The 15,877-nt window shown below is 45.3% G+C and overlaps 1 protein-coding gene and 1 pseudogene across 2 annotated transcripts in view; one reads left to right on the forward strand and one right to left on the reverse strand.

Annotated features, from left to right (window-relative positions):
* The window catches only part of CAPG (capping actin protein, gelsolin like), a gene marked incomplete at its 5' end in the record, with an annotated part of 104,751 nt that overhangs the window by 46,235 nt on the left and 42,639 nt on the right, over positions 1 to 15,877 (forward strand). The gene's annotated exons all lie outside the window — the stretch shown is intronic.
* Positions 1,383 to 1,676, reverse strand: LOC308505884 (large ribosomal subunit protein eL37-like; annotated as a pseudogene). The gene has a single exon. The product of its transcript is annotated as a large ribosomal subunit protein eL37-like (transcript).

A 15,877-nucleotide genomic window follows, 5' to 3' on the forward strand; every position in this document is an offset into this window, starting at 1 on the left:
AGAGGAAAGACAATTTAATGGAAGACATGTACAAAGGACACAAATACAGATACAAAGATCATAATAAAAAAGACCTACAGAAGTACAAAAGATTTATGTATACTTGACATTGCTAAAGTAGAGTACACAATAAATTGAACAGAAAAACAATGTTCACAGGTATTATAGAGAAAAAGCTTTCCAGAAATACTTGAATCTACAGATTGAAAGGACAAACTGTATTCTAGGGAAAAAAACAATACACATTGATCATAGCAAGGATTGCTAGTTTTTCTCCATATCCATTCTCCCTTCTTCCATAATAGTAGAATAGTTTTAGCTGGATATGTGGTCACCCAGAATGAAGACTATATTTCCCAGTTTTCTTTGCAGTTAGGTAGGGTCATATGACCAAGTTCTGTCCAATGGGACGTGACCCAAAGATTAGTATGTGCAACTTCTGGGTATATTCTTAAAGGGAAGGAAAGATGTGTGCTTCCCTTTCTCTTTTCCCCTTCCTGTTGGCTAGAAAATGCATCTTGGTCTATGTGCAAAAGGACAATATGCTAGGGATGGGAGAGCAACAAAACAGAAAGAGCCTGAACCCTCCCAATGTCGTTAGAGCATTGCTGATTCATCAGCTTATATCATTGAATGAGAAACAAGCACATTTCTCTCTTTTAAAGTCACTGTTTTTGGGGGGAGTTTCTGTCTGAATTTATATCTTAAATAATACATTGATCAAGGTAGATATTGGTAAAGTTGCTGGATTTCAGAGATAAAGAAAGAATTTTAAGTATGTCCAAGTAGAAGAAGCAAGTCATATACAAGGAATAAATGTCAGTTAGTCTTAGGCTTCCCCCAAAGCAACACTGAATGGCAAAAGATAAAAGAACAATGTCCAGAAAGATCTGAGGGAAAAAATGACCCAAGAATTTTTACCCAATTTCCCCTTTAAGTATAAAGACACAGACCCTTTGAAGCATGTAAGAATCCATGAGACCTATATGGCGGGAAAAGAAAGACTACTTGATAACAAAATTCCACCAATAAAGGAATGGCTCCAAAAATAGGAACGAAGCCACAGTAAATAAAAACAATAATGAACACCAGATCCATTTTTAAAAAGAACCAACCAGACAACTGTCGGAATTGTGGTAAAGTAATAAAATGTAAATTTTATTAACCTTTCTTATATGGAAATGACACAACCAACAAAATTAGAAGGAGGAGGCAAGGGGAGAGGAAGTTAGAGAAAGTGAAGGGTATAATTTCCTCATGTTTCTTGGCTGGAAGTTAGATATTGTCTAAAGTTGAAACATGTTGTTTTTAAAAACGACTCAAAACTTTTCTTTTAAATTTTAAAATCAAAAGAATTATTGTGCAACTAATTGTTGAAATCCTTAAGACGAACTGGATCCTGCAACAGCTGCCCTCTCGGGTTTCTGTGTTGTTCCTTTATGGAGTCCATGCCTGAATCTGTGGTATACAAGTTTTAGATGCCTCCTTCCACCAGTCCAGGTGGTATTTCGTCTTTTAGTCTTAGCACTCCAGTTATCGTTTCTCTTCCGCTTGGCAGGGTAGCCACATTTGCCACAGGTGGACTTCTAAAGATGATAGGCTTTAGAGCCACAGCGGTGGCATAACGTATGCGTGTTATTGCAAAGCTTTCCCCATGATGACGTTCTCTTCGTCATAGCGCTTCTGTGGCTGAGACCAGAGACTCAAAAATGTAATGTTATTCTTTTTCTTAATTTAAAGGTCTATTTTTAGGAAGCTGTAGTTCTTGGTGTCAAGAAATATTTTCTGAAGTTCGAGAATGTCTTCAAGTTTTTCCTCCTGATAAATGTCATGCTTGTGTTTAAAATAAAAATGTGATCCCATTTTTTGTAATGCTGTTTGTGGGTATTTCCATTCTCTGTGAAATGACTTTTCTTTCTCACCTACACATACAAACACACACTTTCTTTCATTGGCATTATTATATGTATATTTGTATATAGAAACATCTACAATGATGGCCCCTAATTGCCAACAGTCAATTAATTGTCTCTGAGTGATGGAATTGGGATCAAATTTATTTTTGTTTTTTACTCTTCTCCTTGACAGTTTTTGGCATGCTTGTAAGTTTTATAATACAATAACTAAGCATAGATCAGACCTCGAACATGCAAGATTATTAGATGTTCTGTATTATTAAACTTTCTGGGTATTAGTCTATTGCTATTCCAAGGTATACTTTCACAAATGTATTTGTAATGTACTTCATTAATTTGTTCTTTGCCTTAAGAATATAGTAATATAAGTAATCTATATATTAAAATAGTATATTCTAGTTTGAATATATTATAATTGGCTTTAGTAAAAACACACTAATTCAATACTTGAAAATAGAATGTACAGTACAGATTATAATTCAGTATATCACAATAGAGGTACTACGTGGGCAGAGTTGATTTGAAACGAGAAATAGTTCCTTGCAGGAGATGTGTATGCAGCACAGCCTTTATCTTTGAAGAGGCATATTTATACAAAAAATTCGAAAAACTATTATAGTTATAACTTAAACTGAAATTCCCTTTTATTATCAAGAGCATTCACAGTACGCATAATCATTTAACTTAAATTTTTATATTGTCCAAAATTTAACCAAAATAGTTTACTCCATAATAAAAAGAAAACTCAGTTATTCAGCCATTCAAAATATGCCTTAAGGGGTAGCCAGTTAGCTCAGTTGGTTAGAGCGTGGTGCTAATAATACCAAGGTTGCCGGTTTCATCCCCACAAGGGCCACTGTAGGCTGTGCTCTCTTTAAAAAAAAAAAATAATAAAAAATATATATATATATATATATATATATATATATATACACATATATACACACATATATATGCATATATATACATATACATATATATATATATATATATATTATATATATATATATATATATATCTTTAAAAGACTGTGGTAGATGTTAATGGCTGAATGGAATTCCATCACATGAATTTACTTGGCAAATTCTCAATTGTTAAACAATAAGGTCATTTCTAATTTTTTGCTAATATAAACAATTTGCTTACATTCTTAGTTATTTCTTTGAGATAGATTTCTAGAAGAATCATTGGGTCAAGGGAACGTATATTTCCAAGGTGTTCTACATTTATTGCCAGGTTCCCTTCCAGAAAGGCCCGGCCAGTTACACATTCCCACCTACAGTTCAGGAAAAAAATTTGTTGCCTCCCCATATCCTCACTATCCCAGGGTGTTATTCTAGGCCAGGCGAACTCAGAATGTTCTTCTCAGGTGCCTGAAGAAATGTCCTCACCAAGTAAAGACTTCGAGTATAATTGTATACCCACACAGGGCATTGGATTGGACCTTCTAAAGAAGCTTAGGTGCAACCCAGAGTCCAAGTGGGTGGATCAAATGGATGCATCTAACCCTGATTCCCATGCTTTGCTTTGCCACTCATCTCCGATTTCTCCCGGACTACAACCTGAAGTTGCCTCCACATACAGCAGGCCTGTCCTTGACCCCTCATTGCGTTTAAATGGCTCCGGTAATTTGTACCCCTCCCTCCCAGATATGAGGACAGGAAGTACATCTGTCTTGTTCACCACTGAATGTCCAGTGCCGAGAACAGTACCAGGCATGTGGTAGCCCCTTGTTTAAGGAAGAGGTAGAAGAGTCTGAGAATCAGAAGCCAGTACGGGGAGACACAGCAGAGCCCTCTAGTTGTCTCTGCTTTTCCTCACTCTCCATATCCAACCTGTGATCAGCCATCTTTTGAATCTCAAAACCATTCCCTCTCTCCATCCCCATGTGCTCCCCTGTCTAGTTCAGGTCCTTAATACATACCACTTTTACAACCGTGTTTCCCCGAAAATAAGACCTAACCAGACCATCGGCTCTAATGCATCTTTTGGAGCAAAAATTAATACAAGACCCGGTCTTATTTTAATATAATGTAAGACTGGGCCTTATTCAATATAATATAAGACAGGGTATGATATAATATAATATAATATAATATAATATAATATAATATAATATAATATAATATAATATAATATAATATTGGGTCTTATACTAATTTTTGCTCCAAAACACGCATTAGAGCTGATAGTCCGGCTAGGTCTTATTTTCGGGGAAACATGGAATTCACTTGCCCCTTAGCCGGTTACTTTACTTCGCAAGTCCCCCAGCATTATTTCACTATTTCTCTCATTCCGTGGTTCTTTTTTGAACATAAGAATCTGATCCTATGAGATCACTGTTTATAAATCTTCAAGGCCTCCCATTCCCTCCAGAACCACCAGCTTCTCTCAGTGGAGTTTCTTGGGCCCTTCACCATGTTATTTTGGCCTTATCTTCTACCAAGACTCTGACAACCCTAACTTAAAGCCATATAAAGGTCATGAGAATTACCCTAAAACAATTCACCTGTTTCAATGCTTCTCTTTGCGCACGCTCTTTCCTGCACCTGGGATGCTTTCACCTCAGCTCTGAATTTCTGTTCTGTTTAAAACCCAACTCAGTGATCACCTGCTCTATGAATCTTTCTCTATCCCTCTAGACAAAACTTATTGCTACCTCATTTCTCCTCCCACAATTCCTTGTTCACATCATTACAGATTTTTTTTTTCTAATGATATTATATTCGGTTGATTATTAGTGCCTTCTGAACATTTGTGAATTCGTAAAGGGCAAGGACTACGTTGTCTTCATCTTTGTATTTCTTGGGCCCAGAAGCACCCGCCACGTAAGGAGTGTAACAGAAACTGCTAGTTGCTTACCTCAGCATTCATTCATGATCTCATTTGGGGTAGCAGTGCACCCAGCTAAAAGAGACATTTCCCAGAGTCCTTTGTAGCTGGGTATGTTCATGTGATTAAGCTCAGGATATTAAAATGTACACAGAAGTATTATGTGGAAGTCTCCTTAAAATAGAAGGGAAATACCCTTCTCACTCTTCATTCTCTACTTCGACCTAGAATGCAAATGTGATAGTTGTAGCTTGAAAAGGCATATTGAACAATAAGGGATCTTGGGTCCCTGACGACCAGAAAGGCGCCACACTGACCCTGGTTTCTCTACTTCCAGACTGCTTTTACCCTCAAAAGAAACATACTGTTATTAGCTTTTTTCTCTTATTTACAGTCAAATATAGTCCAGAATGATTCAGTAGTCAATAAATGTTTTTTGACTGTGGAGTAACTCCAAAATTATGTAATTTCTATTTTGTCTTACCTACCAACAAATTTGGAACAAGATTTACCACTTTATTGTATCAATTTATCATCACAGGTTCCTTGAAACTTTCATTTCTCTGACCCTTTTACTTGAGTTTTGGTCTGTCTTTATTTTTTAATTGTCTTTGCGTGTATTTTATGAATTTTACAAAGTTGGTTCAAATTTGTCAAGATGTAAGTGAGAGAAAACCATAAATAAATCAACTTTGAAATGTAGACAATCAAAGCTGAAATTCCAAGATTGGGGAGCAGTAGAATCACACCTAAATACTGGAAACTCAGCTCTGTTTTCTCCCCAGCCTTCCCGCCCGGGGTTGTCTAAGCAGGCTTCCCCCATTCAGGGTTTCTCAACATCTTTCACTGTGACTCAATACAGGCCAGGGCATACACCCCCAAAGGAAGTTGAGCTTTGGTAAATGGTATGGCAGATACTGGGAGGAAGTTTGAGTAGAGGACAGAGGAGGTGAAGAAGGTTGACTGTTAAAACATGTACAAAATCAAAGAATAATAGCTTGTTATATGGGTGGGGAGCACCAGACCGAGGATAGGGAGTACTGAAAGATCACATGGCTAATGTTTTAGCTATGATTTTGTCAGTTTCAAGCAATAGAAGATAACTCTGATGAGTTTAAGTAAAAAAGGGACAATTTATTAGAAAGCTAGTGGTGTTGCCCTTGGCACCCATGGAAGCATTTCAGCTGCTACATATTGACTTCTTATTATGGAAGATGAGCATTGACTTTTCACAGACCACATCCTGTCACCGCACCCACTACCCCAACCTCTCAATTATCCCAATGGATTATGTTACCTTACCAGCACAATTCTATTATCCCCAGAGTTACTAAAGGTCTTGCTTGGCAATTCCCTGGCTTTCTAAATACTTACTGCTAACTCAGTCCCCTAAAACTCTCCCCTCCTCCCAGAGTGGTATAAATCTCTCAATGTGTTCAAATGCAATGAATATTCCATCAGTTTCATCATCTTGAAGAAATCTCTCCCAGTGCCTCTGACCTGATCCAGTCTGTACGGCTGCTCTTTAGGCCTGCTACATAGGGTGGTCATGGGGAATCACTTGACCATCATCTTGGGGACTCTTGTCTACACACCTACTGTCGTGCAGGCTGTCCGGCGGAGCGGCCTACGGGGTCTCTGCTCCCGCTCCCCACATAAGAACGCAGGACATGGTGAGGCCAAAAAGGAACACCCACGGAACACCCACGGAACACCCACGGAACATACCACTATGGTCTCACTGGAGGCTGGGTTTACACGACGTGCGACCTGCTGTCCGCTTTGCTGCCAACCGACCGACTCTCCTTACTCTCCTTCAGTCTCCTCCTTCACTCTCCTCAGCTCCCCTCCGTAGCCAAGGCAGTTATATCAGTGACCAATGGCTTAATGGCTACAGCTGATGGCCAACCAGCCACAGCTGACGGCCATCCACTATCTGAGCCAGCACCTCTCCACATGAGGCCGAGAGCCTGGAAACTGCTTTCTGGGGCTCTGTCCCCACACCTACCTAAGAGTGGTTTATGGAAAAGCTAACTGGATGCCCTATGTGCATATGTGGGGCAGGTCAACTGGGGACTTCGCTGCAGAGTGATCTGGCTGAGCCAATTCATTGGGAAACCTCTGATATCACTATCTATAGACATTTTTCTTGGCTTGGTCAGATTTTCCAAAAAGGTTTCTTCCAGTCTTCTGCATAGAGGCAATAAGCCTGCCAGTCAGTAGTCTGGTTGCGGAATGGGGAAAAAAGAGATGGTGGCTTCCTCATTTAGTATGTAGGGTATCCCTACTTAAACACTTTTCCAATGGGAAACCTATGCCCTCCACTGTGGCTGATGTCTCCCAATCTGGAAAACCTGTTTCATCCTTTTTTTTTTTAGGGGAACAGGACTTTATTGGGGAACAGTGTATACTTCCAGGACTTTTTTCCAAGTCAAGTTGTTGTCCTTTTCAATCTTAGTTGTGGAGGGCGCAGCTCAGCTCCAGGTCCAGTTGCTGTTGCTAGTTGCAGGGGACACAGCCCACCATCCCTTGCGGGAATCGAACCGGCAACCTTGTGGTTGAGAGGATGCGCTCCAACCAACTGAGCCATCCGGGAGCTCTGCGGCAGCTCAGCTCAAGGGGCCGTGTTCAATCTTAGTTGCAGGGGGCATTGCCTACCATCCCTTGCGGGACTCGAGGAATCGAACTAGCAACCTTGTGGTTGAGAGGACGCACTCCAACCACCTGAGCCACCGGGCCAGCTCTGTTTCATCCTTTCTTAGTGGAAGCTTCTAGTGTCCTCTGCTGGGGTGGAGGAGGGATAGTCACTGACTAAGGACAGTGGAGGAGGGATTGGGGGTCTAATTGCTTTTTAAATAGACATTTATTCAGTCCTCCTGTTTTTAAGCCCACTTTTAACCTTATTTTGAGTAAGTGGTACCTGATGCCTTCAATATCAAGCCTTTTGATATAAATGGGTTGTTTCTTGGTTTTCCACATAGCCAGTTTAGGATTCAGTTGTCTCAGGTCTTCTAACTCAGTTATCACTTAACCATCTGCTTTCTAGCTCCCAAAATTTTGTTGCTATATCTCCTCCCAGGTTCCCTGTATTCTTGTTAACTTATGCCTTTTCACTAATTCCTCCACTGTCATTTCAGTGGGTTTCAGAAAGAAAATATTAATTGATTTCTGCCACTTTTTTGTTGTTTTAAATTTTATGGAGATAAATACATTTGACTCTCTCTAACCTTAGTCCAAAAACCTTGGGAAAGTGAGCATTAGTCCAGTTTGAGTCCCCCCTAGACCAATTAATTTTGGCAAAGAGACTAGAATGCCATGATTGGCCTGTGAGTAGATCTCTGTCCCAACATGACCAACAGTGTGTGTGTGGGGGGGAGTTGGAGTCATATTCTACTAACATGGCAGCTCTCACATGTCATGAGAAGGGGAAGGGAAGTCCTTAGGAAAGGGCTCTAGATGGATGACCCCATAGGACCTACTACAGCTAGAAAACAGAAGATTGAAATCTGGGGCTCTTTTTGTTTTACTCATCTTTTTGGTCAGTCATAATGAAGGCAGAAATGAGAGGGAGGGGGAAAAGGAGAGAGGGTCCCCTCATGGAGCTCTTGGAGTAGGCGCTAAGTATCTCTGAGTCTCTGCTGCTACTGGATTAGATGAGGGAGAAAAGGGTCTACACACACAAAGCTGGAGCAGGCAGAGGGACCCTGGGGAAATCTCCAAGAGGGCACCGCAAAGGGAAAGCCTAGGGAGAAACTCTGACGCGAGTACAGGTTGTAAAAGAGGCCCAGGGTCAGTTGTCCTCCTGCCTGCTTTCCTCTAGCCCCCTGCACAATAGGGCCTGGGTGGAAGCCATTTAGGACCTGGAGGTGAACACAGTCTGTTTGAGAATCTGGTCAGACTGACCCTCTCCTGAGAATTTATTTTGGCTTCCCAGGATGACAGAGATGTTCCCAAATGTCTCATCTTCAGTGGTCTGTTCTTTGCTCTCCATACAGATTCAGCAATTACATCTATATGGGGGTCTCTAACCCCTCACTGTCACCTGATCTCTCTGGTAACTCCAGTCCCACACATCTACCTTCCTGAGAGAAAGTGACACTCTGCTTTTTGACCAATGCTGGCCCTAAAGCTCACTGTTCCAAATTGATCTCATCATTCCTCCGCCTCCAGGCTGGAAACCTAGGAGTGATTTTCAACTCCTACCTGTCCCTTGGCACAGGTACAAGTTACTCACCACGGCATAGTCACTACTGCTGGTAATAGCTTTCATACTCATCCATTTTAACTGGCTGTGAGATGACAGTGGGTGTACTACCTGTCACATAGGTCAGGCAGAATGGAACCCCAGCTGGAACAGGCTGGTGTCGGCATGGAAGTCTGTCACGAGCATCAAAAGTGCTGCATAACAGCGGTGACAAGATGATGGGACAAGATTGGGGCAATGGGAGGAGATGAGGAGATATTGTTAAAGTCCATACCAGATTCCCAGCGTAAGAGGGGTCAGACAGTGGAGCAAGCATAAGAGTTAGAGTCATGAGCCAAGAGCAACCCTAGGAGCTGAGTTGGTGGGCTAAGGATAGAGCATGGGAACTCTGACTGGCTTCTAGGAACAGTTTTGCTTGTTGGGGGTGGGGGTTGGTTTCCCTTGGAAAGGCCCAGGCCTGTGCCCCTAATTCCTTCCCTCCTTTCTATTCTCCTGCTTCCACCCCAGCTCAGAGTGATCCTTTGCCTAAAATTTGGAAGTGGTCTCTCTTAGCGTCTTTCACTTGGTATTAGATCATTGCTTCTGAAGGCGAAGCAGCTAACGCATCTGCTACGGCCTTTTGTGTATTTTATCACATTCATCCTGGCAGCACTACAGGAGATAGATGGTGACATCTGACATTTGTTCAATGCCTTTGGCTTTTGTTTTACTTTCATGAAAACAAACTCAGTGGTCAGAATCCTATTTGGCAAATGAGAAAACTGGGGCCAAGAGGGATTAAACTGACTACCCCAGGGCACCCAGGTCCTTATTTCTCCAAGTGCAATCCATCAGTACCACATGGGAGCTCATCAGAAACAGGCTCTCTGGCCACCAGAATTAGAACCTGCATTTTCACAAGAACCCCAGGTGATGCGTGGGCACGTTAAAGCTGATCTGGGTAGTTGTTAGATGAACCTATACTAGAAAACAGCCCTCCACAGCTTTGCCAGGCCCCAATCAGCAATATTTGACATGAATACCCCAAGGTTACCTACGACTCTCAGTCAAGCTTGCCCATCAGCAGAGAGTGAAGCTGACAGAGTCAGGAATTGAATGGCGAGAAAAGAACGGAAAAGGGAAGTGAAGTTAATGGAGCATTTGTGGAGTTCCTGCTGTGTGCCCACCAGAGAACAAGACATAGGAACCCATCAGGGAAGGCTGCAGCCCACGTTATGGGGGCAAGCTATGTGGTGTAGTGGACCGTTACTGCTGGAGAAGGCACAGCTCCATCACAAGTGGAAGGCCTTTCTGAAGGAGGAGGCAGGCAGGCCTGGGGTGTGGTGGCTCCTACAGACCAGGCAGGTGACTACAGTAAAGGGTCTGCAGAGGGTCTTGTCTAGAAAATGTCCTATGCTCACTTTCCCCTCTCTTCCCCTCAGCAGTCTCTCCTTCTTGGGGACATGTCTGCATTTACAATCTCCCTTAGGACACTGTAGTTTGCACGACTGCTCCCTACCAACTGTCAACATCCAGAATCGAGTCCTTCTTCATAAAACCTACCACTCTTCATCCGGTCACCTTGGGAGTGATCTCTGACTCTTCCCTTTCGCCACCTTGGGAGTGATCTCTGACCCTTCCCTTTCGTAGGGCCTCCACATCCAGGGCAGTCGCCTCTGCCTCTGAATTACCTCTGATAAGAACCCTTTATCCCTAAATGGTCTCTTTACGTCTAGTACCTCCACCTCCCACGCAGGTGTCTTTGGAAGTTTCCTTTGTTGACTTCAAATTCCACAGCCTCAGTTACTGTTCGTAGCTCTCCATACCTTCCTCCCACCTGACTCTACCTCTCATTTGCCCCGGTGTTCCTGCTGAGACAGCCACCTCCACTCCCTCAGATCCTTCTGGTCCATTCCTACTTGTCTGCCCCTGCCTGGGGAGACTTCTCTCTATGTGTCTTCTCTCCAAAGCCTGGCTATCTTTCTATGCCCATTTCTATGTGTTTGCTTCTGATGTTGGGATTAGAACCAAGAATTTTGTGACAAGTGGCCTGGATTATAATGATTCCATTCTGCACAGATGTCATAGAAAAGTCTGGAATAAAATAACATAGTAGCCACAGTGGTCTCTGGATTCTGGGCAATTTGTAATTATTTTTCTACTATTTAAAAATATTTTCTAGGCTAAGCGTGTGTTATGCTATAATACTACAAAGAACATAAATCTTATTATGTTTTCTAAAGAACGGATTGAAGCTAGGGAGAGGCTAAAGGGCAGGACACTGATGAGGAAGGCCGCAGTTGGGCGTAGCCAGGTGTTTGGTCGTGGGAGGATCAAGGGGTAGAAAGCACAGTGGTTACAGGTCCTGGTTAATTCAGACCTGGGCTTGAATCCCGGTTTTGCCCCTCACTCTGTGACCTTGGGCATGTCTTTGATTCCAGCTCCCCTACTTCTACCTGTTCTCCATCCAGCAGCCTGGCCTTCTGAGTCTCTCAAGGTTGCAGCCCCTTTGGTCCACAGGCCTCCCTGCCAGCCCCTCCCTCCCAGGGTCCCTCACTGCACTGACATCCTGACAATCACCCTAGAACTGAGCCTGAATTCACAAACCAGCCATGGCAGATACTTCCTGTTCTCTGAAATAAATCGTCTCCCCTTGTTTCTGTTGCCTCACTAAACAAGCACAGCTCATACCTTCTGAAGCCACTGTGCCTTCTTATTACCCTGTTTCTGAAAACCTCTCATCTGGGCACTCTGTGATCTTCAGAGAGAGGCCTGCTTTGCTGCAGGGAGCCTGTACATAAAAGACAGAATGGGAAGATGGACCAGGGCTCAGCCCAGAGAAACCCCAAGGATCTAGAGGTGGGCATGGAAAGGAATTGGGAGGGGGCGAGGATCACAGAGGAAGTCAGCCTCTTGAGCTAGAGAACTGTGCAGTTTGCATTCATAGAGGGACAATCTCTTTTTGTCATCCAGTTGTAATTTCCAACACTCTGTACGGTTCATTGGCAAGGTACAGAATGTTCCACCTCAGGATGATTCTGCACCTGGGGAGTCAGCCCACAACCTTACCTTTCTGAACAGAGGCATTAGCAAAAGAAGTAATGAGGCACAGACCTACGGGTAAGTGAGTTTGGTGCTCAGGGATGTGTGTGAGTCCAGGCAGTACGTTTCAGGACGTTGGGGTGCCACTGGGAGAACAGCACACCCTCTGCTTCTCTTTCTTGATTCAGGCTACTCTGCTGACCACTGCTGAGGGACTGCACAGGGTCTCGCTCGGAGTCCAGCTCAGAGTGGGTGACAGAAGAAGTGTCCTTGACCCTGCCCTTGAGAGTCATAAATGTCCAGTTTTGGCAAAGGGACATTTAAGAACTCAAGGCAAAGGGGCGATATTAGGGAGGTGGGGTGATGGTGTGGGAAAACCGGGATGTCCCAGCTAGTTATGTGTCCTCGAGTCTCCTTAACATCTTGGCTCCTCAGCTTCCCTGTCTAAGAAGAGAAGCCAGTGTCATCTATCCTCTTCGCCTCTGCCTCGGGCATCCAGTGAAGTAACAGGTGGAGGGGTAGTGAAGGATAGAGAAACTGGACCGTGGGCTTGCCGTGGGAAGTTTTATCTCTGGCCACTTCCTGTCCATTCTCAAGGAATGCTCAAAGCAGGTGGCTTTCTCCTTCCTCACCCCAAGCAGAAAAGTTAAGCAAGATGTGACCTTGCTATATCCGTACTGATAATCAAAAATCCAATGGTTAATCTAGCCTATCTCTGGAAAAATACACAAGAAACTGGTAACACTGCTTTTCTTCTGGGACGAGAACAGAGCAGCTGGGCAAAAGGTATGGGAGGGATACTTGTTTTTCTCTGTCTTAGACTCTTTTACACATTTTTAATTTAATACCATGTGATTGTAATATCTAATAAAAAATATACGTCAAACTTAGAAATGATTCTAGTGGTTCTCGGGATTGGTTCAAGGTTGGGGCAGAGCCAGAAGCTGGTCTTCCATTGGGTTTTCTCCTTTAGATCCCCCTTCTCTGACCATGAGGGGTCGGTGAAAGGATAGGAGAGTTGACGAAGAGGCGTGGAGCGCCCTGCAGGCCAGGCCTTGTGTGGCTCCTGGAGCTACGTGTCTCACCTGAGTCCTTCCAATGAGAAGTGCACACCTGTCTCCCTCCTTGCCTCCAGCTCCATCATAGGCTTTCCTGCCAGGCCCGAGAGCCCGAGTCGGGGAGGGGCAGATGCAGTTGGTACAGGCTGTACCTTCCAGCACAGGGCACTGTGTGCTCACCTGCCTCAGAAGTTGTGTCAGCAACAGGAAGTGCTGGGAGTGTGGACAAGGGTCATGAAGATGTGTAGATGGCCACCCAGAGAGGGTCTGGCATGGCCGAGGGGAAAGGGCAGGTCCAAGGGCAGACAACAAGGAAGGCCTCATTTGATCTTGGTATCAACGGGGAGGCCAGCGACGGCCATTGCCACTGGTCCTGGCCAGAACCGGAGGGCCCAGTCCTGAAGCCTACCTCCGCTGCAGGCAGCAGCCTGAACCCAGCTGGTGCCCGCCCAAGGTCAGTGTGACCAAGGAGACTTTGAGTGAGCAGCAGGGACTGCAACTCCAGTGGTCCAAGTATGTCCCCCCGGAACTCAATGTTCCCCAGAACGTTCCCCAGAACGTTGTCAGGCCTTCCCAGGCAGACTTGGCCCCCAAGCCTCTACCCCAAATCCACAAGCCCTATTCTCCTAGGCTTTCCCACGTTCTCCCCCTTCCCCTGAGGAAAGTTCCTGTCTAAACTGGGTCTTCAATGACAAGCAAGCCTGTCCACGGGAGCCTGCTTCCTGCTCAGATGCATGCCTGTGGGACAGGACTAAGGCAGCACAGGACGTGGGAAGACTCTGCAGGCGTAACTCCGGGTTCTACTGCTCGAACTCTCCGGGCCTCAGCTTCTTCACATAGGGCCTCCCTACATCACAGCACTGTCACTAGGGTCACTTGAAGCACTTGAAGCACTAATTATTTATTAAAGCACTTTGCAAAAGGAGACACACATGTTACCTGTGTTATTGTTATCTGCTTTATTAAATAGGAGCTGAATGGATTCTCAGCCTGAGCTGATAATGTCTCGAGGGTCCTCGAAAAGGTGGTAGGCCCTGGCATTCCCACCTTGGGCCTGGGCATCAAGAGTGAGAGGTGAGGGTAGGTGGAAGAAGGTCCACCCTTCTCGTGGGATAAGAGGGTGTAGAGACTTCCTGGGGCCATCTGACCTCTTCCCAGTGGGCTGGTGTGGGCAGAGCCTGAGGGCCAAGGGGTTCCCAGGCCCTCCATTTCCACTGGACAGGTTTCTTGGAGGCAGATGTCATGCAGGGTCTTTGATCCTGCTTTCCACATAAGAACGCAGGACATAGTGGGTGTTCCAAAAAGGAACACCCACGGAGCCATAGATAGCAAAGTCATACCACTGTAGTCTCGCTGGCAGCTGGGTTGGAGACACAGGAAGCAGGAGCCACACAATCCGCAACCCGCCGTCAGCTTCTCTGTCAACCAACCTCACTTGCTAACTGCAATCTGCCTCTCTGCAATCCGCAATCCACGCTTGCTAGCGTAGCCACGGCAATTATGTTAGTGGCTAATGGCTAACCGGTAACAGCTGACGGCCAACTAGCCACAGCTGATGGCCACCTACTACCCAAGCCAGCACATTTCCACGTGAGGCTGAGAGCCTGGAAACTGCTCTCTAGGATTCTGTCCCCACAGCAGGGCTCCAAGTCCAACACTGCTTGTGGGCTGCCCGTTATAGGGAAACAGGGTTGACTGAGAAATGCTCAGCGCCACCCCAGCCCCAAGCAGCATCTTCTCTCAGGAACTTGGGTGACCCTGCTCTGCTTCCAGAAGGAATATAGGAAGGCTAAGGCAGAGGGGAATGAACAAGTGTGTTTTCTAAGATGCAGTGGGGTGCAAGAAGCTGTGTGCTGGAGACAGGCTGAGTTCACCCACCCCTGGCCTTGCATCAGCTGCAGTGCTGACTGCCAGACCCTGGGAATTAGGCAGAGGCTCCCAGGAGCCTCCTGGTCTCGCCTCTTGCTCTCAGGGAGAGGGTAGCAAGGCGAAGCAGTCAAGGCTGGGGCTCCTTGGGCCCTCCATCTCCAGGTCACCCAGCTGCCCAAGCTTCCAGCTTCCCAGGCAGCAAATGTCCTGTGTTATCAAGGGCAGGCAACAGCTGAGGGCCCTGGGAGATCCCTCAGCCTGTCCAAGGTCTGTTTGCTGGAAGCCTTCCTAAAGCTGATGGCATCGCATTTCCCAGATTGATTTGGGGACTATGGCATTGTTTCCTCTCTGGCTCCTGACATCACCGCCTAAAAAATCACCCTCTACCAATAGGTGCAGGTGCTATAGACATGTGCAGAAGTGTGTCCGGGAGACGTTCAGTGTGGCCTTTCATCTCACGCTTGATTGATTCATGATTCATCGCAGGGTTGAATGTGACAGGAGGTTCACCGTGGTCTTCTGGTTCTGTTTTTTTCCCTGGAGCCCCCGTGTTTAGGGATTATAGAATCCGTGAGAGCTGCCTGACACCTTGTCTGTCCCTGAGTGCCCTTGGAGTGCAAAAGTGTATGTGTTTGGGAGGAGTCTGTTCTGTGTAAGTGCAATGACGGTCCCCCTTCATCTTCCCTCTTCTCAGAGCCACAAGAGCACGTGGGGTTTCTGGGCATTCTGGAGGGCACCCCTTGGCCCCCCTCACACTTTGGGCAGTGCTTTCCTGCAAGCCTCCTGCTCCAAGCCCACTGGGACCACTGTCTGTGATATCCTGAGAGCTGAGCTGAGGGCTGTGGGCAACAGAAAGGAGAACTGAGAAGGAGCAGAGCGAGCAGCCTGGGGAGCAGGGACATGGGGCTCATGGAGGGTCTGGGGCCTGAATCACCCCAACTTAGTGCTTCTGGCCTCTCCTGGACTCAGTTTCCAAA

Source organism: Rhinolophus hipposideros (assembly GCF_964194185.1).
Source record: "Rhinolophus hipposideros genome assembly, chromosome: 12".
Taxonomy (NCBI): Eukaryota; Metazoa; Chordata; class Mammalia; order Chiroptera; family Rhinolophidae; genus Rhinolophus; species Rhinolophus hipposideros.